The sequence below is a fragment of the Lepidochelys kempii genome, chromosome 4 (genome assembly GCF_965140265.1).
Source record: "Lepidochelys kempii isolate rLepKem1 chromosome 4, rLepKem1.hap2, whole genome shotgun sequence".
In the NCBI taxonomy this organism is placed as follows: domain Eukaryota; kingdom Metazoa; phylum Chordata; order Testudines; family Cheloniidae; genus Lepidochelys; species Lepidochelys kempii.
Genome location: NC_133259.1, coordinates 134,043,125 through 134,070,764, shown reverse-complemented (window position 1 = coordinate 134,070,764; position 27,640 = coordinate 134,043,125). Strand labels below are relative to the sequence as shown.

The 27,640-nt window shown below is 47.0% G+C and overlaps 1 protein-coding gene across 4 annotated transcripts in view; it reads left to right on the top strand.

Annotated features, from left to right (window-relative positions):
• Positions 1–27,640, top strand: part of LZTS3 (leucine zipper tumor suppressor family member 3) — a 134,251-nt gene that overhangs the window by 46,288 nt on the left and 60,323 nt on the right. The window contains exons 1-2 of one of the 4 annotated variants that reach the window (XM_073342956.1): positions 16,767–16,933; positions 19,518–19,600. The exons of 2 other annotated variants lie outside the window; for them this stretch is intronic. The gene's annotated coding sequence lies outside the window, so the exon portion shown is untranslated. Of the gene's footprint in view, positions 1–16,766; positions 16,934–19,517; positions 19,601–27,640 lie in introns of those variants that run through there. One more of the 4 variants, XM_073342957.1, reaches the window with a different exon arrangement.

The window sequence follows — 27,640 nt, the reverse complement described above, 5'->3', positions numbered from 1 at the left end:
GAAACGTCTAATCCTACGGAGAGCAAGCATAGCTGGAATTGTAATGGCAAATACTAAAGAATAAGCAAACTTTTGGGAAGGGAAATGACTCTTCCTTGTTCAGGGCCTAAACCAACTGCTAAATACTCTGGTTTCTCTTTAGAGCAATGTGAGCAGGAGGAATATAGCACTGGACTGGGACATGGGAAACTGGGGTTTTATTCCTGGCTCTGCAAGTGGCCTTGGGCAAGTTGTGTCACCTGTCTGTTCCTCAGTTTCCCCTTTTGTAAAATGGTCATAATGATATAGACTTCCTTCGTAAAGCACTTTGAAATCTACTGCTGAAAAATGCTAAGACCTAGGTGTTATGACTAAAGAGAGTCACGAGGAAGCATTGCCTGTGGACTCCATTATCCCACCCCTGCCTGCTACGTGGGTTCTTGCCCTGTTTCTGAAGCAGGTGGTACTGGAAAAGTCAGGGAAAGGACAGTGGACTAGGTGGACCAGTTTCACTTCCCAGGATCGTGCGTCTCACTCATCCCATACTGTCCTGGGGCTAGCGTGTATGTTTCCAAATCAGTAGAGCAAAGTTTCTCACTGTATTTTTCCCTCTTTGTGTGTGTGATTTTTGACTCTCTGACAATCCTAAGCCTGCTTTTGCAGATAGATCACCTCATAAAAGCCACCTCTAGCACCAAGTAGGCTGTCCGTGTGCTATGGCAGCCATCTTCAGCAACCGCGGCCACTGGGAGCTGCGGGCGGCCGTGCCTGCAGACAGTCAGTGTAAACTGTCTGTCTCGCGGCCCGCCAGTGGATTACCCTGAGGGGCCACAGGTTTCCCACCACTGGTCTAAGAGCATGTCTACACAGTAATGCTACAGCAGCACAGCTGCAGCTCTCAGCTACACCACTGTAGCCTCCTCCTACAGCACAGAAAGGGGTTTTTCCATTGCTGTAGTAAACATACCCCCTTAAGAGACTAGCAGAGTCTGTACCAGGACTTAGGTCGGCTTAACTACATCTCTCAGGGGTGTGAATTTTTCACATGCCTGAGAACGTGGTTATGTCGACCTAAGTATTAGGTGCAAACCAAATAAGTGTTTTGGGGGTCATAATACATGGTTCCCAGCCATGTTCTCCCTATGAGAGGACAAATCTGACCAAGGGGGGAGGGATAACTCAGTGGCTTGAGCATTGGCCTGCTAAACTGAGGGTTGTGAGTTCAATCCTTGAGGGGGCTATTTAGGGATCTGCGACAAAAATTGGGGATTGGTCCTGCTATGAGCCGTTATTTAGACTAGATGACCTCATGAGGTCCCTTCCAATCCTGATATTCTGTGAGTAAGGCCAGGTGTTTATTGCTGGGATGTGCAAACAGGAAGTGATTTTTACTCTGCTATCAAGGGAGATCCAGGCCCAGCTGATATGATGGGTGACTTAATTATGTGCAGTTTTAGGACACTTCGGATCAGTGCTGAGGATGCTGGCAAGTTGCCAAAATGGCACTTGAGGGGGTTGCAAAATTTGGATGTCCCCTGCACTAGAGGGGAAAGGTGCCTTATCTCTGCCTATATAGGGCAGAGTGCAGTGGCGGTGCGGTGTTAACCATGGCAGTTCCTCGACCGATGATATATATGGGAAAGGTAGTGAATCTTCACCCAGCAACTTGAAAATCTGTCCTCCACTACCTGTCTTTCCAAAGGTCCTCTTGGTGCATAATGGAATTATTAAAGGGGCTGCGTTCATATGGTTACTGGAGGTAGCTAGGTGAAGACAGCTAGTTTCAGCCACCTCTAGGCTTCCCCCTCTCTCTGCCCCCCTGCAAGAGGATTACAGTCAGGAGGGATGATGCTGCTGGCAGCTCAGGGCACAATTCTCCTTGGGTCAAGGCATTCTTGATACAGGGTCCTCGGCGCCCTACCACTGGAGATGAGATGAGGCTGAGTGTGAGCCTTGCCACCTTCAGAGTACTCAGTAGAAGACTCCTCTCTTTGTACAGGCCTCTCCTTAATAAAGGGGGCCAAAAGCAACCCCAGCATCCTTTCTCATGTACACAACCTACCAGAATGATCCTTCGGAAACACAGCAAGAAGGGCAGAGAATATGGTCCTAGTGTGCTAATCCCTGTCAGTGGCACCTGGATACGATGATGATGGGTGCATTAGAAACCGGTGGAGAGTCGAGGGTGTTTTCTGTACCCTGTGTGGCAAGAAGACGACAGGGGAAGAGCGTGGACTAGGCAGGAATGTTACCTAGAGGTCAAGGAGAGGTAAATGATGACTGATAGCTAGTGCTTGGTGCCATAACATTCTGTTCCAAAAGAAGAAAACCCTAGCTTATAAATGACTGAAAGCAGACGTGGGATGAGTCAGGAAGTTACTGAACTCTGGGACAATGTTAAGCAACTAAGGACATGTGCAAATCTGTACTTCCTGATTCGCTTATTAGGGGTGAATACCATTTTTCTGGACCTCTAGGTTCACGGCCTCTTTAAAATGTTCCCAGCAAATAAACAAGCCACTGATACACTTGAGAAATGCATGGCTTGGATAAAGCAGTAGCCGTGTGTTTCTCATGAAGATAACGAGAGCCTGATTTTTGAAGTGCTGATCATCTGCAGCTTCCGCTGACTTCAACAGGAGTTTTGGGTTCTCTGAAAAGCAGGCCTGGGGACTATTGCAATGACCTGGCTAGTGTATGTGTGTGTCTTCTGCTGAATGGAATCAGTAGTGCTCAACTGTGTGTCACATAGGCCCTATACTGCTATCAACTGGTGGAGATTCTTAGGTGGCAGAGGCCTTTGCTTTTTGGAGCAGGAAACATTATCTCAACTGTCACTTGAAGTTCCGAATGGCCATGACACGCAGCATAGCACTCCCATGAAGGTGACCACAGATTTGTTATGATATATTAACCTAGCTCAGTAAGCCTTGCTGTTTACCTCAGCAGAAATGAGCACCCTGGTTATTTTTCACTAGGTTGCAACCACCGATGACGTCACTGTAAATTAACCTGCAAGGCCAAGATCCCTGAACAGTCTGTCATCTGGCAGCACCCAGACATGTGGTGTTTTTGCATATTCGTTGAATCAAATTCTGAAGAGGTAAAGCAAGGTGAAGTAAAATCAAAGGCTTCTTAAAACAAACAATGGCTCTTCTCGAGCAGACAGACCTATTTCAAGGACAGACACAGGGCAGCATTAATCATTGCAAATTTATCAATTCGCTCCTTGGACAAAACATAGCAGAATGTTGAAAACTAGCTTTAGGTCACTGGCAGTTTACAAGGGGGAACAATAAACCTTGCCAACCTGAATCTGAATTGCAATTTGCTCCAGAGATGCTAGACATATTGTTAGAAGAATCTGAAGGGGGGGTTGGGGAGGGAGGTTATATTTTGCAACTCCTTATTCCATACTGATTTCAAATCTCTTTATAAGAGAAGGGAAAAAATAGAAATAAAAAACAAAGCATCTATAGCCAACTTGGGAAAACTGCCTTTAATGAGTACCTAGACACAAAATAGATATATGATATGCAGTTCTGAGGCTCAAATACAGAGTAATTTAGATAATCTAGTATCTTACATTTCATATGACTCACATCATCCATTTGTATCACAAAGCACTTTGTAAGGTTTACATACAGCTTTACATATAAGCTTGAGATCACTTTAACAGCTGTTGAAATGCAGCCACTTCTGTGGTGCAAAGTGGTGACAGTTTAACAGTACACAACAGGAAATGGCACATGTTGTATCTAATTGAAACTGAAGGGAATATTTTAGCTGCAGGAAGTCAAATGTAATTATCTGAGTTGAAATTTGGCTGGAACACCAGGACGCATGCCCTTACTCTTATTTGAAAGGCAGTGTGACGGATATCCTGGACAAACCTTATTGAATTAAACTTTTATGAATTACATTTAAGTATTTTAGGAATTCATTGTATTAAAAATACAAATGTATATGTATTATTGCGGGATTGCATGTAACTTCTTTACGGAGGAAACCAAGACTAATGTAAACCCTGGGAAGTGTTATGAGCTTCAAAGGACCCTTTGGAACAATGTGAGCTTTTTAAAGCTAAGTGGGTTTCCCAGGAAGCTTCAAGGGGAAAGTACACTCAAACGTCAACTCCTCTGGGTATGCAAAAATTCAGCTTTCGTAGCTTCTCAAGGCGGAGGGGACCTTTTGTCTGCTGATCACCTGTTACATGAGGACAGATCCAGAAAGCCGAAACTGTATTAAAGAGTGACTCTCAGTTTCATGGGGATGCTTTACTCTGAGCTAAAGCAGTTATGAACTCGTAAGCAGTGCAAAACCCCTGAGTGGGGTCTGAAGAGCTGTTTACTGGCCAGCGCCCTTGTTGGAGACGGGGTGATCTCTGGTACACTAATTAGCATGTGTGTAGGTTCTTTTATTGCTTTTAATGTTTCCTCGGTAACGCTTTCACCTTGAGAATAAATATGCTTGCTGAGAAAGGGCCATGTGGTACTGTGTAACAGCTGGTAAGTACACATTGTGTACCAACAGGCCTGCTGAGGCAGTCTTCATTTTGGGGGATTTCACAGTGTAGGCAGAGAACTGTGCAGCCTGGAAAAGCCCTGGGCAGGAGGGAGAGAGATGCACGTCTCTGCCCAAGAGAGATGATGGCTGGAGAGCCAGAAACCTAAGAGTGGCTGGCCTTGATGGACCCCAAGGGGGAAATACGGGTGCAGTTGCCCTGGACAGTGACAGGCAGCATCTTCCATATCTTCACACCCCCTAACGTCACACTGGGAGTGTTGGTTCTGTCTCCTACCTAATCACCAACACCACCTGCTGCAGCAGGTAAGTGTTTCTTGGAGATGGCAGCTCTGGAGAAGGAAGTTCTCCAGTCACACAATAGATACAGCACCGGTAGCCTCAGCAACACCCGCTTTCCCCACCACGTTCTCCCATGTGACTCAACCCTGACTTCGATGGACCACTTGTGTGGGGCAGAGGGTAGGTGCCCACTCAGTCCTTGACCTCTTGGTTGAGACTGGGCACAAGGGCATCAGTGAGGGCCAGTGGTAATGGTGTTTGTGACTTGGGAATTGGACTGAGCCACGCCCCAAACTCAGTTCACGTGGGCCTCCGGACAGTCGTCGCTTGGTAACAACCCTTGCTCATTACTGACTGGGTTTGAAAGGCCTCGTGTCCCATTACCAAACCCCTGAGCCAAGGTGTCGCTCTCAAAGTCTACTGTTAAAAACAAATGCCCGAAGCCCATAATGTTTGCCTGTGCTTGTGTCTAGAGGACTAGCAGTTATCTGTTTGAATTTGCTTGCAGTACAACCTGCATTTGAGCAGCTTTGTCCCCAGCCTGTGATTTCTCAGAGAAAGTGGAAGTACTGTAGTGTATTGAAAACTGTGTTACACTTAAAGTAATAGTTTATAGTTTTAAGGTGGTTCCTGGGCCTGCCTGCAGGCTAGGGAGCTCTGTAGGGAAGCATGAAATCTGGTTCTTCAGCAGGCAGTTTGCAAAGAGCCAGCCTAGAGCAAGGTGGCTTGAGTTGTGCCTCTGTGTCTCAGGGAGCAGCCTGTTTTGTCTGTCCCTGTTTTCTTGTGTGTTAAAGTAGTGTTAAGTTGCAGCCTTTCAGAAAGAGTACTGTTTTTTATCTAACTTCTTGTATGCCATGAATATAACAGGTATGTTTCAGAAAACATTTGCCCCAGGCCAGCCACTCACCGCCCTCTCCAGAGACTTACGTAGCACCCCGTCCCAGAGCATTTGAATCCGAGAGAAAGAGACGTCTGGTGAGGGAAGTTCAGTGATCTGTAGTCCTCCTTTCTAACCTGTTTCTTTCAGCACATCCGCTGCGCTGCGAGGTTGTCAGTGTCTTCTGCTGTGCTGGCTTCACCACCCACACACGTCTGAAATGCCAGCTAGCGAGAGGTTAAAAGTCTCTCACAAAGTAGTTCTGGAGCTTTGGGAATAGGAGAGACAGGGAACTCTGTGTGTAAAGAGACAGATTCATGAAAATGTACTTACAGCAGCTCAGAGATGCAGGCAGGGCTGACCTGTCTTCCCAAATGCTTGTATCTGCCTGCAGTTCGTGAATGTGTAGTGTGTGTTTGGGGGGGGGGGGTTGAGAAAACCTGGATTTGTGCTGGAAATGGCCCACCTTGATTATCATGCACATTGTAGGGAGAGTGATCACTTTAGATAAGCTATTACCAGCAGGAGAGTGGGGTGGGAGGAGGTATTGTTTCATGGTCTCTGTGTATATAATGTCTTCTGCAGTTTCCACGGTATGCATCCGATGAAGTGAGCTGTAGCTCACGAAAGCTCATGCTCAAATAAATTGGTTAGTCTCTAAGGTGCCACAAGTACTCCTTTTCTTTTTGCGAATACAGACTAACACGGCTGCTCCTCTGAAACATGTTTATTTATGATTTTGCTGGCATTGGTTTAAATGCAGTGGCAGCAGCCCAACACTCTTGAGCAACCCTTCAGTCGCTAATTCAGTGGTCCCCAAACTTTTACTCTCGCGCCTCCCCCTTACCAGTGATAGAACGTGTCTTCCCCCCCGGTCGCCTCCTCCCGGCCCAGGAGTGGAGGTGCAGCTGGGCTGGGGGCCAGGAGCGGAACTGGGGAGAAGACACGGTGGCCAAGGGTGGGGGGATTGGTCCGGAACAGAGCTGGGGACAGAGCAGGGCTGGGTGGCACTCCCTCCCGCCCCCTCGTGGGGCCTGGCCTGGACCCCAACGCCCCCCCAGACGTTCCTCCATGCCCCCCTAGGGGGACGCACCGCACAGTTTGGAGACCACTGTGCTAATTAGGGTACATAGGCGATATAGGATACCATACTGAGGCTGGGAAAGACGTTTTGGGGACAGCAGGGTGGGAATAGCAATGAGGCATGGATGTTTTCCCCTCTAGGCTGTCGGTTCAAATCCAGCCCCAAGTAGCAGTTGTGCAGTGTTGCAGCGTGTTGCCTGTGTGAAATGTGTCGGCAAACTCATTCTGGTTCCTAATGGACAAGTATCTGCAGCGCATAGAAGTGGGGCTGATTGGCACCTTTGCTGGCAATCTCAGAGGAGTGGTGGTCAAAAGACTGCATGTGCCACAGAGACTGGACTCCCCTCTCCTCCCTAGAGATGGGCCCCTCCAGTTCAGGCGTGAAGCTCTTGGGCGGGGAAGCTTGCATGGCTATTCCTTGTGCTGCATCTGCTCTTTGGGTACACCGAGGATATCAGTCTCAGGGTTGATGTTCCAGCACTAAATGTCGGGCTATCCAGAGCCATGCGAAATCCAGTTGTTTGCTCAAAACTCTGCCTAGACTCCCTGTCCAGCAAGGGGGCATGGGGAGGGCATCTTGGAGATGGGTGGTGCTGATGGTTTTGGTTCCCCTGGTAAGGGGGGGGGGCATCTGGGAAAACAGCAGGGCACGGGGTACAAACTGAAACATCAGGAGGGGGAATTTGGGAGGGGAAAAGGGCTGGGGGGAAGTTTTTATGGCTGGTTCTGAGCCATGTAAACCCTGGCTGAGGCCCTGAGTGCAGATTTGATCTTTGTGTAACACTTGTCACCTCAGCTCTGTATTGCTGTGCATTTGGGTTGCACACGCAGGTTGACCTAGACTCCGGCTCTTGGCCAAAAGACACCCCAGCATTTCTCTCCTCACTCTGGCTCTCCTGCCTTCTCCAGGCTTTCTGGTTACCTGCCAAGCAGGAGACACAGCCGGGGACCAGCCGAGAGAGTCCTGCAGGGGCCTCCCAGCTCCCCACTCCCTGGGGCAGAGCTGGGCTAGCCTGGCAGCAGAGTTCCCCACCCTGGGGCAGCAGGCCAGGCCACTGTGAGGGGGTGGCTCTGGCTGTGGGGAAGTGGAGCCTGAGCCCTAAGAGGCAATTAAGGGGGAAGGTGGGTTTGTGTGTTGGAGAGGGAGAGGATTAATTGCGGGGAGGGTGCAGCCAATGGCCCACTGAGCTCGAGGAGGTCAGAACCTACAGGAGACACTGGGAGGGGCAGGGGGAAAGGCGGGAGGCAAACATGGGGGAGATAGCAAAGAGCATGCAAATTTTATGCAAATTAGTTTGTGGGGGCGGGACTGTCTTAGGAAAGTCTGGTTGTGCAGGAAGGTCCAGTGGGTGGAGCACTGGACCGGGGCTCAGAGACCTGGGTTCTATTCCCACCTCTGCCTGTGTCCGTGGGAAAATCCCTGCCCCCTTTCCTGCCATGCCTCTACAACTGGCGTGCTCTGTAGAACTGCTTGAAAAATAGGAATTGATTTTCATGGGAAACTTCAGCACACTTTGTTTTTTTAAAAAATCTTCCACAAAAATGTTTGATTTTTTTTTTTCATCCCCCGCCTCCATTCTGTTCCTTTCCTCTCCTCTCCTCCAATGGCAAAATGGACAAATCAAAAAGGGAGACAAAGGGGGAAACAAAACAACAAAGGATTTGGGGAGGACGGGGATTAAGTCCGAAAATCTGAAAATGTTGAACAAAATGAGAATCTATAGAAAGTTTTTGTTTGGGGATGGATGGGAAGGGGCATTTTTCATTGAAAAATATTCTGGAATGAAAAATTCTAACCAGCGCTCGTGCTGAGCACAGTGAAGTGTGCAGATAAAGATCAATATCTCTGTTTGAACAAATCCCCATTCCCCTAGGGAGCCATTTATGGAGACAAAATAACATGAAACCATCAAGGCACTGCGCTGCAGTGAAAAACAGCCAGTCTCGCTCATTTCATTTTTTTCCCCTTGTGGCAGGGACTGTTGTTTGTACAGTGCCTAGCACAATGAGTCCTTAATCCGGGGATGGCCTCCATCCAGGTACTCCTGCAATATACATTTCAGATAATAATAGTGAACTTCCACAGAGCCTGCCTGCAAGGTGCTGATCATCCTCAGCTCCCATGGAAGTCAATGGGAGCTCCGAGCACTTTTTGGGCCTATAGTTACCAACGCAGTCGATCACCCATCTATTGCGTGCGATTGCTGTGGAGTTAATGATTTGGAGAAGGAGTGGGCCTGGTGAGATATTACCTGCCAGGAAGCTTGGTGACTGACTAAGGCTACCTAGCCTGGGTATTTCCTTTCAGTAGCAATAAGTGATGAGGGCTGTCTTGTCCAGGAATAGCTCAGGGAGCTGTCTGCATAGCAGGATATCTGCACAATTAATTTTGTCCGTGCTCTCATAAATGTGATTGAAGGCTTTTCGCACTGTTGTAACTGAATAGTCCTTTGGCACCGAGTGAAATGAAAACAAACATAAGCAAAGCTGGGTAACACGTGTAACACAAGTAGCTTTCTCAGTCCTCAGACACACCAAAAACAGTACAATGCAATTTGAGTTGGTCCAGCATCTTTCACACAAATGCAGCCTCTCAGCTGGTTTACAGAGTTGAATTTAGTTCCAGAGAGTGGGCAATCAAGGGCACAAGTTACAGGAAACAGCGGCATAAGCCATTGTATGGAGAATAAATTAAAGCATTCAGAGTTAAAGCTATTAATAGGTGAGGAGGGAATTTGAGATGTTTTCAACAGAGATGAGTCAAGTTGGAGATTGCTCAGATCCTGCATTCTGAGTAGGGCCCATCCTGTATTTACATGGGATTTTTAAAGAGGTGGAAAATCAGTGAAAGGAATAGTTCCAGGAAGTCTGTTCCAGATGGCCAGAGTTACAGAGGAGAAGGCTCTTGCACGAACCATAATGAATTGCAGAAAGGAAAAGAGAGGAGCCAGGAAAGGGAGTAGAAAGAAGGTAGGTGTGTGAACACTAGAGATGCTTTTTAGTAGAAATAGGTGAATAATGCAAAAAAATAATTTCCACAAATATTAATTGGGACTTTTTCAGTGGATTTGTTTCGGTACCGTGTGTGTCCCTGCTGTGTTCCTTTTCTGTGTGAGCGTTTGATTTTGTTGATGAATGTGTTCGTCTAAAGCAAATTTCGACTGCTGGTGATGACGAGCTCATCTCACTGAAAGAAAAAGCCATCACTGATGATATCAGTGGTGATAGGGACAGCCGGCAGTGTCTGTCCTGCTGGAAAGCTGGTCTTGCAGCACAGAGCAGGGTTTTAACATGTTGAATGTTTACAAACACTGTGGTGGAACTTTCCAGAACAGGCATCAAAATCCACCTGTAAGACATGTCCTTCACAAAACGGGTCATTGCACTTTCAGCTTCCTGTTGGTCACACTGCAGGTGCATGTATTCGTTTTAAGCACAGATCTCAGGTGACTGTTTCTGAGTACCTAGCCCTTGTGACCAGGTTGGTAAAGGGACAGAAACCCTTAAGTCTATAGGCTGAAGGTTCAACTTCAGAAGCTTTCCAGAAGCTGAGAATGGGTGATGGGATGGATCACTTGATGATTACCTGTTCTGTTCCTTCTGAAGCATCTGGCTTTGACCAGAGTCAGAAGACAGGATTCTGGGCTGGATGAACCATTGGTCTGACCCAATATGGCCGTTCTTATGTTCTTAACTCTATCCCAAGAATGTAGTGAATGACCAAAAGTTATCACTGTCTGTTGACCATTCAGTGGCCTATGGGAAGTTAGTTTGGTGGTTGTAGTGAAGTTCCCAGTGTACAATGTCCACATTACAGTTGGCAGCCCTAGCAGAGAGGTCAAGGAAGTGGGCCAAGGAGACTGAAGAATCCTCTCCCTTCCCCAGTCCTCAGAGGTGGTCTCGGCAGTTCAGGGTCAAGAAGTGCTGGCAGGGAATGTGACAAAGCTTTTCACAGATTCTAAGGTCAGAGGGGATCATCGTGATCATCGAATCTGACCTACCTGCTCTGCGGCTGCCCTGTTGAACCTGCTCAATGGAGAAGCAGATGGCTCCAGCCCACAGGACTCTCCACAGCATCTTTCACGCGGAATGGGCACGCACACAGAAAATTGGCCCTTAATGTTTACAGTAAGGTTTGTTTTCTGGCTGCTGAATCAGCATAACATCAGGATGGCAAGTTGAGTGGGTCACACCTTCTGCCACTGGGTTCCTCGTTAAAGTGCAAATGTCATAAAGATGCCAGCAATGCCTTTCAGCAAGATGCCAGCAAAACCTTTTATTCCAGGTCACAGTCTGATGAGATTAGAAAGGTGTTCAGATTATACGTACCTGTGAAACTGGATTCAGTATTTGGGATGTGAGATTTCCAAGGCTAATGCAGTCCTAGGATGCATCAGGAGAGGTATTTCCAGTAGAGACAGGGTAGTGTTAGTATCATTATACAAGGCCCTGGTGAGACCTCATCTGGAATAGTGTGTGCAGTTCTGATCTCCCATGCTTAAGAAAGATTAATTGAAATTGGAATAGATGCAGAGAAGGGCTACTAGGATGATCTGAAGAACGGAAAACCTACCTTATGAGAGGAGAGCTAAGGAGCTTAGCTTGTTTAGCGTAACCAAAGGAAGGTTGACAGGAGATATGATTGTGCTCTATAAATATGTGAGCAGGACAAATACCAGGGAGGGGGAGGAGTTGTTTAAGGTAAGTGCCAATATGGACACAAGAACAAATGGATATAAACTGGCCATCAACAAGTTTAGACTGGAAATCAGAGAAAGATTTTTAACCATCAGAGGAGTGAAGTTCTAGAACAGCCTCACAAGGGGAGTAATGGGGGCAAAAAACCTAACTGGCTTCAAGAAGAGCTTGATAAGTTTATGGAGAGGATGGTATGAGGAGACTGCCTGCAATAGCATGTAGCCAGTCTGCAACTGCTAGTAGCAAAATATCTCTAACGGCCCATGATGGGAGACCACTTCAGGAGGGCTCTGAGCAGGGCCGGCTCTAGGTTTTTTGTCACCTCAAGCAAAAAAATTTGCTTCCCCAAACTCCGAGAGCACAACTGCCGCCCCTCCCCCCCCCCCCCCGCCCAAAAGGGTGGCCGGAATGCCGCCCCTGGAATTGTGCCGTCCCAAGCACATGCTTGCTTTGCTGATGCCTAGAGCCGGTCCTGGCTCTGAGTTACTACAGAGAATTCTTTCCCAGATGTCTGGTTGGTAGGTTTTTCCCACATGCTCAGGGTCCAACTGATCACCATATTTGGGGCCGAGAAGGAATTTCCCCCAAGGTCAGATTGCCAGAGACCCTGGGTTTTTTTTGCCTTCCTCTGCAGCATGGGTCCCAGGTCACTTGCAGGTTTAAACTAGTGTAAATGGTGGATTTTCTGTAACTTGAAGTCTTTAAATCATGATTTGAGGACTTCAGTAACTCAGCCAGAGGTTATGGATCTATTACAGGAGTGGGTGGGTGAGATTCTGTGGCCTGCAATGTGCAGGAAGTCAGACTAGATGATCACGATGGTCCCTTCCGGCCTGAAACCGTGTCTTCAGGAACAGTGAGGTACTGCAGGACGTGTTGTTGGGGCGTCTCTGAGCAATGCTCTTTCATCGGATTCATTACGGAGCCAATGCCTGAGCCAGCATTCCGTCAGGGGACGCTTGACACTGCCAGGGAGTCACCTCTTGGGTGAACTGCAGAACGGACATCCTGACCATTTCTGCTCATTCTCCTGGCACTTCCTGATGCAATGTCAGGGCGTAGGGCTGGCCATAGTCTAGTTGAGATGGTTCCAGTCTGTTCACCCCCATTGCCTTCCCTGGAGATTACAATTGAGCACAGCACTTTTCTTCACTTCCTGTCCTAAACTGTAGCATTGTGGTACTGTGCCCTGTCAGACCAGCTGTCATGTCCCGCATTAAAAGTGGCTGCACTTAAAAAGCAGATGACGTGAGTCTAATGGCTCTATTTCAGGCATTTTTTAATGTATCCATCACTGTACTATCTAGGTGTCATATTAAAAAGCATCAGTCAAGTTCAATCAATCGCACCACGTGTGTCAACTTAAAAAGCAAAAGTACCATTTGCAAAGGCTCTTACGGCAAAATATTCAAACGCTGGGTACCTAAAATTAGGTTCCTAAATCCATATTTAGGCAAGTGATTTGATATTCCAGAAGGACTGAGCAGACCACAAATCTCCTTCCTGTCAATGGGAGAACCATGAGACCGGCACCTCTGAAAATTGGATCACTTACGAAGCAGCTTAGATAGGGATTCGGGGCTCTCACTTTAGGCCCCCAGCTGCACAATGGGAGGCTGTGGGTGCTCTGAAAATCAGGTCCCAGGTTTGCAAATGTTGACCTGAGTCTGATAATTTCCAACCCTGCAAGGCATTTAAACCCGTATAATGAAAATGTTTCACATAGTGTTCTCTTTCCTCCCGTGCCTTCTCACTCCCTACGGTTGTGGCCATTCAGGAGTGGTTTATTTTTTTTTTTAGCTTTGGTCGCAGTCCCCCCATCTCCTTCTGTTTTCCTAGAATCGTCTGTCACGCTAAAAAATTTCACAATATTTTCCTTGTGGGCAAAAAAAGTATAATAAGGGACCTTGGCACATGCTTGGGAGAGAGCTAATTATAGGATTTTCAGGCTAATGTGATAATATTTTACTTAAATGTGCGGCATAGTTGTAATTACTCCTCCGGAGATGCCAGCCGCAGCAGAGGATGAGGCAATATGTTATTATGTAATCTACTGTTATTGTGCTGCTGCGGAAATTTTCACTCTCCCATCACCTTCCCTCCCACACAGCCCCAAGCTTTTCATCCCAAACTCAGCACTGTTGCTTCTTTTAATGGGATCTTGTTGAGTCTGGTGGGTCAGCGACAGACCCGGCCATAAGCACAGGCAGCTGCTTGAGAAGCTGGTGGCAATTCCAGGGCCTCCGTCTATTCCCGGTAACTGGGAATAGTGTCTGGTTTCTCACCGTTCTCTGGGCCTGATCTGTTGATTTCATTGCGACTGGGGTCTGGTCCCATCTGCCTTTCCACGAGCAATACTGGAAAGTGGTAGCTTCTAGGCAGACTCCCTCAGCCAAGCCACCATCCGGTGGCTTGGAATCCTGCAACCTTAGCCAAAAATCCATCCCACCTAAGGCATCATTGTACCTGGTCACAGGTTGCTTTTCCCCCTTCATTCCTTGTAGTGCAGTACACGTCAGGCTGTGATCTGCCATGGCCACTAGGGGTCCCTAGAGCTGCTTCTGTTAGTAAAATGATGGTACGTCCATCAGCCTCCAAACAAAGATGCTTTCAACCAGACTAGTTCTAGCCCAGTCTATGGCCCTTTTGGGGCTTTTTTGGTCAACTAAAACCGTCTCTCTCTGCAGCTTCATTTCCTTTATGTGGGTGTAAATACAGCTCTGAGCAGATTAGTGGATGATGATGATAAAGTTGGAGGCGTTGCAAATACACAGGAGAATGGAAACAAACGGCAAAGCGACCTGGAGAAATCAGAGCAACAGGGGCTGCAGGAAGAGATCTGGTGCAGAAGACCATAAAGTCCCACACCAGGGGAGAAGACACGCACAGCCCAGGTATGAAATAGGGGGGTGGAACCAAGTAGCCAGATCCATTGCTTCAAAGCAGATTAATTTTTCTGTCACATCATCTTCATCCCTACACCTTTTTTCTGTAATCAAGCACTACGGTTGCTGGTGGGGAGGTGTAGAGCTGCGATGGAACGGCTAGGCCAGGACGTGTTCACGAGGGCATGCCTGCAGGTATCCTAAGAACAGATCCATAATATGAAGCGGTTTGAGAACCACTGGTTTAATGCACTGAGCACTGGACTGTGGTCCAACCACGCATAAATTCTTATCCTCATCTTGTACATGGACTGCCTCTCTGGCCTTCGGCAAGTCATACAGAGCCTCATCAAAAGCCTGCTGAAGTCAGTGGAAAAAACACCCTTTGGTTTTATTGAGATTTGAATCAAGCCCCTGATCTCTTTGCCTCAGCTTCCCTACCTGTAAAATAGGGATAATGCTTACGCACTTCATTGGGGTATTGGGAGGATTCATTCATTAATGCTGGTGAAGTGCATTGGAGGTGCATAGCTATCGTCCAGTAGAGGTGGTAGCCATTAGCCATTCTGTGGGCTGGGCCAGAGGATCAGAACAGATGTGCCTAGAGGTGAGTTCTCTCTCTGAGAACTGATCTGCAGGAGATGGTGGTTGTTTAATTCACTCACATTTAATGTCCTGGTTTTCATTTCATTGACCTTATTCCCATCCTCCATCCAAACTTTCAGTTGGCCCAGAGAATATAGTACAGCCCTGCATCTCAGATCCTAATTTGTCTGTGTCAACAGACTTACCATGTATAATTTATAAGTGATTGAATTAGGTAGCCAGGGTTTCGGGAAACCTGCATCACTTGAAATCTTGCTTTGTCATCAGGGTTTCCTGCTCTGAAGTTTCATGGCAAGGATCCATTAAGTCCAGAAGGAACCATTTTAATCAGCTTGTCTGACCTTCTGTATAACACTGGCCATAGAACTTCCCCAAATAATTCCTAGATTGTCTCTTTTAGAAAAACATTCAATGTTGGTTTAAATATTGTTAGTGATGGAGAATCCACCACAACCCTTGGTAAATTGTTCCAGTGATTACTTACCCTCACTGTCAAAAATGTGTGCCTTATTTCCAGTCTGAGTTTGTCTAGCTTTAACTTTCAGCCACTTGGTCCTGTCAAACCTTTCTCTGCTAAATTGAAGAGCCCGTTATTAAATATTTGTTTCCCATATAGGTAATTATAGACAGTAACCAAGTCACCCCTTAACCCTTTTCTTTGTTAAGCTAAATAGATTGAGCTTCCTGAGTCTATCACTAAAAGACATATTTTCCAATACTTTAATCATTGTGATGGCTCTTCTCTGAACCCCCTCCAACTTATCAACATCTTTCTTGAATTGTGGGCACCAGAACTGGACACAGGATTCCAGCAGAAGTCACACCAGTGCCAAATACCGAGGTAAAATCTCTGTACTCCTATTCATGATTCCCCTGTTTATGCATCCCAGGATCGCATTAGCTCTTTTGGCCACAGCGTCACACTGGGAGCTCATGTTCAGCTGATTATCCACCACGACTCCCAAATCTCTTTCGTCGTCCCCGCTTCCCAGGATAGAACCCCCTCATCCTGTAAGTATGGCCTGCATTCTTTGTTCCTAGAGGGATACGGTTACATCTGGAGTTGGAATTTGGCCAGGAGACTGGGGTTCAACAAGCCTAAGATGAGCTAGAGCTCTGGTGGCCCCCTCTCAAGTGGGTCCAGGGAGCTGCAGCCCAAACACTGTCTCGGGACCTATGGACCTGGATTCGAGACCTCCAGTCCCTCACAGCTCGTACCATTCCTCCCTCAGAGAGAGAGGGAGTTCTGTGGTAGCGAACAAACCTTTGAGAGCACAGCTACAGGTGAAGCAACTTCCTTAAACACTGCACTGGAATAGGGTTATCTGCTTCTTAGGCATTGGCTAACTGCCAGGGCTGGAGCTAGCAGGTGGAAATTGTCGGGAATGACCATTCAAGCACTTGGATAAGCTGGAAAGTGGCAGTTGGTAGTTTAAGGTGTGTGCACGCAAACCCGCGCTCACTGGATGCATGTTGCTTGGAGCCTTGGGTTAGTGCCAAGTGGCTTTTGGACCAAGCTGGCTTGTTTTCCAGCTGTACATCGATGTATGAATAAACCCTGGCGTTCGGGTGGAATCTCAGAACATGCAAGTCTGACTCTTGTCAGAGCCCCACTGCACCAAAGCCCAGTTTAGCTCTAGGGCTAATCCATAGGCAGCCTCGGCAGCTAGGCCAAAGGGAGAATGGGCCAAAGTGACGCTGATAAAGTTATTATCAGAACTGAGGCACATTGGAGGGGAGGGGAAGTGAAGCTTGCATGGGCTGTGCTGTATCTGGGGATAAACACGGGACTTCAGTCTCCAGGGCTGTTCATCTGCCACCTTTTCACTTGTACTAAATTCACTCGGCTAAAGCAGGCGTGTTGAGAGTTAAGGCGCTGGGCACTCACCTCATTTCCCGCCATGCACCGAAAAACAACAAGAAGCCTGGAGTTTGTGAAATAAATTATAGCCCTCTTTCCTGCATGAAGCATTTGGCAGACACATGTCCCTAATTGCAGGTGAGTCCATATCGCCAAGCAGGGGAAAGAATAGAAGCTGCGAAAATCAGACGTGCGCATTTTATCCTGAGAAGGATCAAAGGCAGGAAGAGCTCCCATTACACATCTGGTGCAGCAGCTCAGCTCAGGAAAGATCCCTCCCGCCCCCCCTGGGGAAGACTTCACTCTTGGCACCAAGCCTGGCCATGTTCACCCAGCAGGGCGGGCTTGGCCACTCAGTTTCATATCACACCCTTCGTGGCCTGGCTCAGCAGGGAACAGCTCCTGGGTCATAGAATCATAGAATATTCGGGTTGGAAGAGACCTCAGGAGGTCATCTAGTCCAACCCCCTGCTCAAAGCAGGACCAAGCCCCAATTTTTGCCCCAGATCCCTCAATGGCCTCCTCAAGGATTGAACTCACAACCCTGGGTTTAGCAAACCAATGGTAGAGCCACTGGCCGCTCCCTGCTTCTCCCACACACTACTGCGGCAGTGCTGCAGAGAGATGCACTGCAGACCAGAGCTCTCTGGGGCACAGAGCCCCGACACAGTCTCTCAGCCTGTCACCACTGCTCCCCGAGTGTCAGAACCACCTTGGTTATGGGCCTTATGCACCCACAGAGGGTGCGCTCACCTGCTCCTTGCTTAGCCATTCCCTCCCATTCAGCACGATTTGTGCCCGGGCGTAACTGACCACACAGGGCCATGGAGAATCATCCTCCGCATTCTACAGGTTCCATTTCATTTCTGTATACGCTCAGGGTAAACAGTCGAGGGCATTGGCACCAAGGCAATTTGTTTCGTTGGGGTTTTTCTTTTTTGGTGCGGGGAGAGGGGTGCATGATTGAAACGCTGAATCTGCATTAAAGATTTCAAGTGTTTTGGGCTTAACTGGAAGGGGGGAAATGGACCTGAATTTTGAAAATACTTAGTAGATGTATTGCTGGGACAATTGGCCATGTGTTGCCAGTTGCTCCTCAAAGCATGTTGGGCCATGCTGCTCTGACAAAGATGGAAGAAGGAAACTTCTACATCTGTATATTCCTGGAGAAGGGAAGAAGCTCCATAGCTGTTTGGGCCATGGAGAGGCCATGGCTTATTTTCCAAAGTGTCAGTGTAGGACATGGGATGCAGGCGGACATCAGATTTAACCCTAGGAGATTTGCCCTGGAGTTGGAGGGGCTGAAATCCACTTCTGGCAGGTTTCATCTTTAAAATCAAGGCTTGAATTTTCTCTCCGTCATACTGGAGTAAATCAGGATTAACTCCATTGAAGCCGATGTGTAAAGCCACTGTGAGGTCAGAATCAGAACCTTTGTCCTTAGAATCAGGTATGGTTGTTCTCGCCAGTGCTAAAACATCAGTATGACCACAGACAGAGATTTTTAGAGTCAGCGATTTCATTTCAGTCCGACCGAATGCTGAATTAATTATAAATCTCTAGATGAGGGCCAGGTTCTAATCTCTCAGTGGTGTGAAAATCAGCCCTCCTATGGAGGTGTCTACAATTAAGTGCCAAGTTGGGAAATGTTAGGCTAAATCTCTCTGTAGCCTGGGATTAACTTCTCTTGCAGAGGTGGAGATGGGGGTGGTTATGGAGATGAGGGCGGTAGTTAATCACGAGTCAGCTCAAAGTCTCACTTGTTACTCAGGCAAACCTTGAACTGATTTCTTCCCCTGGGCCCAGGAACCTCCCTGTCCCCTTCCATATCATTCATCAAAGCCCATGCTGGTCTGACTATTACAAAAGACAACGGCTGTGTTGTTATTAATTGTTACTAGATTATAATATAGATTTCTGCTTATATTAATAATTGAGTATATAAAATGGTTATTATAATTTTTAATAGATATGCATTATTATATCATAATTTATTATCTGAGTCTTTGAAGGCATGTTCCCTTGAGCAAGTTCTCCCACCCCCATTATTTTCTGGTAGCTCCCCTTCTTTTTTCACCCCAAACCCTAATCATTTATTATGTCTTATTATATTTTATTAATATTGAATACCATAGCAGCTAGAGGCCCTATTGAAGTTCAGGGCCCCCAAGTACTACTCAGTGTATAGACAGTGAGAAATGGTCTTTGCACTAAAGACACAAAGGTTAGGAGGGGAAACCGAGGCAAAGAGAAAGTGATTTGGCCGGGGGGGGGGGGTCAGTGGTAGAGCAGGGAATAGAATCTTAGAGTTCTGGGTTGGCATGCCATGCATTAACCACTGGACAACACTGACTCCCTGTAACAGGGCCGTCTGCCTCTCTAAGGGCCGGGTGAGCTAGGGAGCAGCCAGCTCTGTTCTGAAGACGAGACGAGCAAGCAGATAGGTGCTGGGAAATCCAACCCAGCTGGGCAGCATGAGGTGCTTGGGGCTGGAAGATGTAAAAGGGAAAGCCTGGGCCCAAGAGGGCTGGGAGGACACGTTCGTGTACCTGTAGCAGAGAACTATGAGGTGGTGAGACCCTGTGGGCCTAGGGTTGCCAACTTTCTAGTCACAGAAAACCGAAAATCGAGCTTTGGTATAAGGGCTAGGAACTGACCTGACCAGTTTTCCCAGGTTGGTGACTGAGGGCCCCAGCTTACACTGCTGTTCTGCTTATTAAAGGAGGCAGGGGCTACCAGACTTTCTTCAGTGGTCGAGGAAAGGAGCTGAGCGTGAGCAGGACAGAGTGTCTTATCCATAAAGAGGTTTGTGTATCGTAAGCTCTTGGGGCAGGGACTGTATCTTCCTACATGACCGAACAGCACTGAGCTCGCTTTGGGCCTGAATTCAGTGGTGCCGGGGAGAGCCCTTGTAATCAGGGAATGGTGTGAAGGAGGAAAGGACGTTGGGTGGATGGGAGGCTGAAGGAAAATGAATGAACTATTTGAAAGTCTTTTACCACAGCTGGCCATACGGGAATATGTTCCTTTTTAATGATGCATTTGTATGAGCAATTCTGTCTGTGTTCTGTCACCAGTGTAACCTCTTGGACTTTTGTTCTGTGTTTAGGGGAGACCCACGCAATGGACTCTGTATGCATGTAGCTTTTGTCACAGAGAGACAAAACATGACCGCAGGAGTCTTTTGTTTGCGTGCACATTCTTTAATTCATATGGATGGCGCTAACTCGGGTGCACTTAGTTCCTGGTCTTGCAAACACTTATGCACATGAGCACTCGCATTGGGTTCAATGTGACTGCTCGTGTGTGTTGAGCCTATGCGGGTGAATGGGACTACTCACGTGTGTAAATGTTTGCAGAATGGGGGCCTTAGTGTGTGGGCGTCTGAAGGCAAAAGCTCTCCAAATTTCTTTTTAAAACGTCCATGTGCTCACACCTGCTTCAGGGCCCTTCCACACACGCTTGGCATTTGTACTGTTGGTGCAAAAGCCTTTAGCTCCGTGGGCACTTTTGTCCGGAACAGCCTTTCTGGCCTTTCCATCCTCTCTCTATCTCTTTTCAGGTTGCATCTGAAAACATCCTCTCCACTTCCCCCACCCCAGGTCCAAGCCACTCAGGTTCTCTCTCCGGCTGCTATTATGTATCACTTAAGGATCCAATTCTACAAATCCTCTAAGCTCAGCACTCCGGTTAAAGTCCAGGCAGCTCCAGGTATGGAGGTTTGGCAGGAATGAGACCTTATTCTGAAAGGTGGTCTGGAGTATAGTTTCTATGAAAGAGGGTAAAAATTGCAGTAAAGCTTTTATTTTGCTGCTACATAGCAAAAGTCTAGGAAGTCCCCGGAGCTGGACAGTGCTGGTGCTTGGCTGTATGCTAACCTATCACTTCTCAGACAAATGGTAGCTTGAAGTGAGGTGCCTCCAAAGAAGCAAAGGGGTTGTTATGGCTGAAGACCAGTGAGGGCAATTTAAAGTTTACCATCAACTGTTTTGCTGCTGATTTTTTGTTAGCGGAAATAGCCAGGGTCCTTTGGGATTGTGGGGAGTGCTGGATTAGAGAACCATCCCTCTGTTTCCCTCCAGTCTGACTCGGGGAGGTTGGCTCCATTTTTTCCAGATAGATATCCCAAAGCTGGAGGCTTGTCCAAGAATCTCTGGGCTGGCAATTGGACAGGAAGTCTGGTGAGATCAGGTTTTCTCAAGAGATGCGGTGCTGAGGCCGAGTCTGGAACGTCACCAGAACAGCCCCTCTTGTGGGCTTTTGGTACTTCCAATCCCAGCCAACATCAGGGAACAGGGAAATGTGGCAGGAACAATAGAACAAAAAGATGCTCCTTGAACTTCTTCAGATCTTACATACATTTTGCGTGAAAATATTGGTCAATTTTAATTTAATCCAGGCTGGTTCTCTCCTCCTTAATGGAGTCCGCATGGAGGCATTTCCCGTGGTTGATAAATAAGAAGTGGAAACCCTGATCTCACAGTGGGGATGGATTTTTTTGCTAATACGTTGAAGGGGAAAACGAGGGATTTAATGTTTCTTCCCCCTGTTGCTGAAGAAAAGTTATGATGAGCAGAACTCTAGAAACAGACTGATGGTGCCAGAAGTTTCGCAGCGCACCCACCACAAGTTATCTTTCTGTAACTAAAACCTGACCTAGATTGCCTGGCCAAAAAATAAATTCTGCGCATTACAGTGGATATACACTGCTTTTATTACCCTACTGCTGGACACTCGGGGGCCTCGTTATCATTTACACTAAGGCCTGGTCTACACGCACAACTTGTACTGGGATAAGTGCTTCAGCTAGGGGTGTGTTTTACCCAAACAGTTGTACTGAATACCCCTTGTGTGAAAGAAGTTACATCACTGTAAAGATGCCTTAAATGTGACTAGCTTGTTCCCCTTCCTGTATGGGAGTAAACTATCCCAGTATAAACACTTTTATAGCAGGATAATTGTGTCCACACGGGGGCTGAACCCACTGGTATAACTAGAGCGGGATGACTTGTGGGTCGACAAGGCCGAGGGCCCCTTTCTACAACTTGAGCAAAAAGAAAAGGAGTACTTGTGGCACCTTAGAGACTAACCAATTTATTTGAGCATGAGCTTTCGTGAGCTACACCTCACTTCATCGGATGCATACCGTGGAAACTGCAGCCGACTTTATATACACACAGAGAATATGAAAAAATACCTCCTCCCACCCCACTGTGTAAACTGACTTTAGTGTAAATGACCATCAGGTCTTTTCTTTTGTGCTGGGAGTAGAATCAAAAGGCTTGTCTGAACACAAAGTTGTACTGCTGTAGTTATGCTGATGTGTTAAAAGCAGAATAAGCCCTTAGCATGAATGTGGTTATACCGGTATAAAAGTGTGTATTCCTGTGTGGGAAGAGGACTAAGCTATACTGATGTAAGGCACCTTTATACTGGTATATATGGGTCCATGATAAGGGGTTTATAGCTATTCCAGTTAAAAATCACATCTCTAGCCAAAAAAGTTACAGCAGTACAAAACCTGAGCGTAGGCCACGCCTAAGACCAGATAATGTAAAGCTTTATCTCTCTGGAAGCAGGAGTGTCCTGAGGCCAGATCTACACCACAGACTTCTGTCCGTAGCTGTGTGGGGCAGGGCTGTGAAGCAGTGAAATTCCAGACGGACCTTTCTCTTGTCTATTTAGAAAGTAAGATCTTCCGGCCAGGGGCCGTCACTTTCAATGAGTATGTGTTTGAGGGGGTCTTCCTGGTTCTAATGGTTTTGAAAAACTTTCAACAAAGGATCTTTGATAGAGGTGGGGGGAAGGGACCCTTGCTACTTCCAAGAATTTTTCTGTTGAACATTTACTACACAAAGCTTTTAAGGAAGGAATGCTGGTGAGTAGTTAGACTTCAAGCCTGGGAATTGGGACACTTGGGGTCTCATCTGTACTATAGATTTGCTGTGTGTTCTTGAGCAAGCACTTAACCTCTGTCTGCCTTAGGGCTTTCCTACAAGGAGAAAAAGCCCAGAATAGCAAGTGCTGTATACGCAAAAAGAAAAGGAGGACTTGTGGCACCTTAGAGACGAACAAATTTATTTGCGCATAAGCTTTCGTGAGCTACAGCTCACTTCATCGGATGCAGTGGAAAATACAGTGGGGAGATTTATATACACAGAGAACATGAAACAATGGGTGTTACCGTACACACTGTAAGGAGAGTGATCATTTAAGGTGAGCTATTACCAGCAGGAGAGCGGGGAGGGAAAAAACTTTTGTAGTGATAATCAAGGTGGGCCATTTCCAGCAGTTGACAAGAACGTCTGAGGAAATAAACATGGGGAAATAGTTTTACTTTGTGTAATGACACATCCACTCCCAGTCTTTATTCAAGCCTAAGTTAATTGTATCCAGTTTGCAAATTAATTCCAATTCAGCAGTCTCTCATTGGAGTCTGTTTTTGAAGTTTTTTTGTTGAAGAATTGCCACTTTTAGGTCTGTAATTGAGTGACCAAAGAGATTGAAGTGTTCTCCGACTGGTTTTTGAATGTTATAATTCTTGACGTCTGATTTGTGTCCATTTATTCTTTTACGTAGAGACTGTCCAGTTTGGCCAATGTACATGGCAGAGGGGCATTGCTGGCACATGATGGCATATATCACATTGGTAGATGTGCAGGTGAATGAGCCTCTGATAGTGTGGCTGATGTGATTAGGCTCTATGATGGAGTCCCCTGAATAGATATGTTGGCATAGTTGGCAACGGGCTTTGTTGCAAGGATAGGTTCCTGGGTTAGTGATTCTGTTGTGTGGTTGCTGGTGAGTATTTGCTTCTGGTTGGGAGGCTGTCTGTAGGCAAGAACTGGCCTGTCTCCCAAGATCTGTGAGAGTGATGGTTCGTCCTTCAGGATAGGTTGTAGATCCTTGATGATGCGTTGGAGAGGTTTTAGTTGGGGGCTGAAGGTGATGGCTAGTGGCGTTCTGTTATTTTCTTTTTTGGGCCTGTCCTGTAGTAGGTGACTTCTGGGTACTCTTCTGGCTCTGTCAATCTGTTTCTTCACTTCAGCAGGTGGGTATTGTAGTTGTAAGAATGCTTGATAGAGATCTCGTAGGTGTTTGTCTCTGTCTGAGGGGTTGGAACAAATGCGGTTGTATCGTAGAGCTTGGCTGTAGACAATGGATCATGTGGTGTGGTCTGGATGAAAGCTGGAGGCATGTGGGTAGGAATAGCGGTCAGTAGGTTTCTGGTATAGGGTGGTGTTTATGTGACCATCGCTTATTAGCACCATAGTGTCCAGGAAGTGGATCTCTTGTGTGGACTGGTCCAGGCTGAGGTTGATGGTGGGATGGACATTGTTGAAATCATGGTGGAATTCCTCAAGGGCTGCTTTTCCGTGGGTCCAGATGATGAAGATATCAATGTAGTGCAAGTAGAGTAGGGGCATTAGGGGACGAGAGCTGAGGAAGCGTTGTTCTAAATCAGCCATAAAAATGTTGGCATACTGTGGGGCCATGCGGGTACCCATAGCAGTGCCGCTGATTTGAAGGTATATATTGTCCCCAAATGTGAAATAGTTATGGGTGAGGACAAAGTCACAAAGTTCAGCCACCAGGTTTGCCATGACATTATCGGGGATAGTGTTCCTGACGGCTTGTCATCCATCTTTGTGTGGAATGTTGGTGTAGAGGGCTTCTACATCCATAGTGGCCAGGATGGTGTTATCAGGAAGATCACCGATGGATTGTAGTTTCCTCAGGAAGTCAATGGTGTCTCAAAGATAGCTGGGAGTGCCGGTAGCGTAAGGCCTGAGGAGGGAGTCTACATAGCCAGACAATCCTGCTGTCAGGGGTGCCAATGCCTGAGATGATGGGGTGTCCAGGATTTCCAGGTTTATGGATCTTGGGTAGCAGATAGAATACCCCAGGTCGGGGTTCCAGGGGTGTGTCTGTGCGGAATTGTTCTTGTGCTTTTTCAGGGAGTTTCTTGAGCAAATGGTGTAGTTTCTTTTGGTAACCCTCAGTGGGATCAGAGGGGATCCCACTCCCACAAAAAAAATTTTTTTTGCTTTCCAAAAACGTAACTTCTTTTTGTTCGTTTTTCAGGGTTTTTTTAATTCTGAAAACTTTTTTCCAGTTTGACATTGAAAAGTTTCTTTTGAAAAAATTTCTGCCGAAACATTTCATCCAGCTCTAGTTACTCTGACCCAAAGTAGTTGTATCGCCCTCCTGTAGCAGGCAGTCCTGGATATTCCTTGAACAGAGAAAGGAGCTTTTCTGTATTTAAGATGCAGGTACTATTTTTCCTTCCATCCAAAGCTGCAAACTACTGCACTTAAACCTGTTCTTCACTATTCAATAATTCACAGCCAAGCTATTTGAATTGAAACTCACCCCCTTCTTTGCATATGCATGTAGTGGTCATGCACTTATGAATGGCTTCTACTCCCCACTCATATGTAGTTCAGAAAGAGTTTGTTGCCTTAGTTTGAATGGACAGAGAATAGGCATAGAAGGAGGCAAACTCTGTCTTACTCTCTGTAGTGTCAGGATGACTTCACCCTATAGAGTGTGATCAGCGTGGGTGGTGCCATACTGCAGTTCATGATGGGGCTTTTAGTCTTAAGGATCAGAATTTCTTTAATGATTTCCCAGGTAGGAAAGGTTTAGAGTAGCAGCCGTGTTAGTCTGTATCCACAAAAAGAACAGGAGTACTTGTGGCACCTTAGAGACTAACAAATTTATCTGAGCATAAGCTTTTGTGGGCTACAGCTCACTTCATCGGATGCATAGAATGGAACATATAATAAGAATATATATATATATACACACACACACACATGGAGAGAAGGTGGAAGTTGCCATGCTAACTATAAAAAGTAGGAAAGAATGTCTCACCTTTCTGAGAACCAGGAGGCTGCAGATGAAGAATGTAACAGCTTGTAAGAAGGCCCATTAGAGCAACTTAGAACCTGGTTCACCTGCCTGGGCATGGAATGCCCTGAGAGAACTTGCTGTGACTTTGCTAGAGAGAGATCTTACTCCTGTAAACGTCTGATTTGGGAATGTCCCTCTGGATGTGGTGAGCAGTCAGGTATAATTATCAAAGCAGGAGGATGCACAAATCAGTCTGATATAAAAGGGTTAAACTGGCTATCCCAGAAAGTTTTCCAGAACTCTAGAACAAGAGAGTTACATTGTGCTACTCTGATACAGATAACAATTGGAATGCATCATGCTGCACGATGGTACCAGGAAAGCGTCAAGGCTAAAGCCTGATAGGAAAACATGCGGAGGCAAGGCTATACTATAACTTGGGACCACACGTATAACCAGATTCCCTGACATGGCTTGTCTTTGTAGCGTAGCTCAAATCAGATGAGCACCCAAAAGGTTGGATGCTTGTCAAAGGCTTTGCCAAACTTCTTGAGTTTGCAAAATTGGGAAGAATGTCGTGTGATGCTTCTGGCTGGGCTGGAAGCAAAGTGAGGTAAGTTTGTCTGCTGGTGTTTTGACACCTCTGCTTCTCCCAGGAAGGGCAGCGGGCACGAGAATGAGAGATGCTTCTTTTTTGGAGGCAGCAAGGGGGATTAGAAATGGTAAGCTCTTTGGGGCAAGGACTGTCTTTGTTCTGCGTATGTACAGCACCTAGCACAATGGGGTCCTGGTGCATGACTGGGGTTCCTGGGCACTACTTCAATACAAATAGTAATGCGAACCGTAATTCCCAGCCTCTTCACCAAAGAGGCTCGGCTGACATGTTGGGCAAAGGCGCTCTGGTGACATGGTGAGGGTTTAACTGTCTCGGTCAAAAAGAAAGTGGGGAATCGGTTCTTATTTAATCCAGACTGAGGGCCTGATCCAAACCCCCCACCGAAGTCAGTGGCACGAGTCAAATGCTTATAGTTGAGCATGAGCTTGAGTGTGTTGCTGGGTCAGGGGCAGAGCACACAGCACCTTGCAGGATCGAGCCTGTCGAGACAGCGGAAATGCAGAGACTACTTCGCCTCGTTCTTGGATTGGCTGCGGGCCCGTTCTCCTGTAGCACGGGGACAATTTCCCCCTAGCGCTGAAGAGCAACTCGCGCAGTTGCGTTCCTTCAAGCAGCATATCGGTGTGTGGTGTTTTCTCTCCTCGCTGCCTGTGCTGTGTCTACACTGTGACCGGCAGGGACAACACTGCAGCTATGCCGCTGCGGTGCCACGGCGTGGGCACTTCCTGCGCTCGCACAAGGGTTTGCCTTCGGTGCAGTTAGTCCCCCTCCCCGAGCGGGGGTTCCCTCCCATCGACCTAGCCACACCCACACCAAGGGCTCGGCTGGCCTAACTACAGCGCTCGGAAGTGTAAACTTTTTTCACAGCCCTGAGGAACATGGCTAGTTCGGTCTCAGTTAAGTGGAGACCAGGCCTTAGGTGGATGATCTAATGGGCTGGGGATGAGGCAAAAGCCTCTCTCATTAAAGGGCTTCTGGGAACTGACGTGGCAGGGATTCTAGCTTATGCTCTTCCCAACTAATCATCATGTAAACAAGGCCCCGGGGAGGGGAGAGGAAGGGAGGGACCTGACAGCATCTTGGGAGGATCAATACCGGCAAGTTGTGTTTAAAAACAATGCTCTTGTACAATGTAAACCTCTTCGCTGCAGAGAGCTTTTATTTCTATTTCATAGGAACAACGTGAAGGCAGCTTTATGAATCCCTAAGAGGTGTCGCAGCTTTGCCCTTTAGCTGTCACTTCTTGCTGGCTAGCCTCTCGGCTCCACAAGTTCAAATCCATGAGCGTGTCATTGCTTAGATGAAAGAGTCCTCTTCCGAAACCTAGCTTCAGGTCTGGGTTTGCCTTTGCTGAAACTGGGACTATGTTGCCA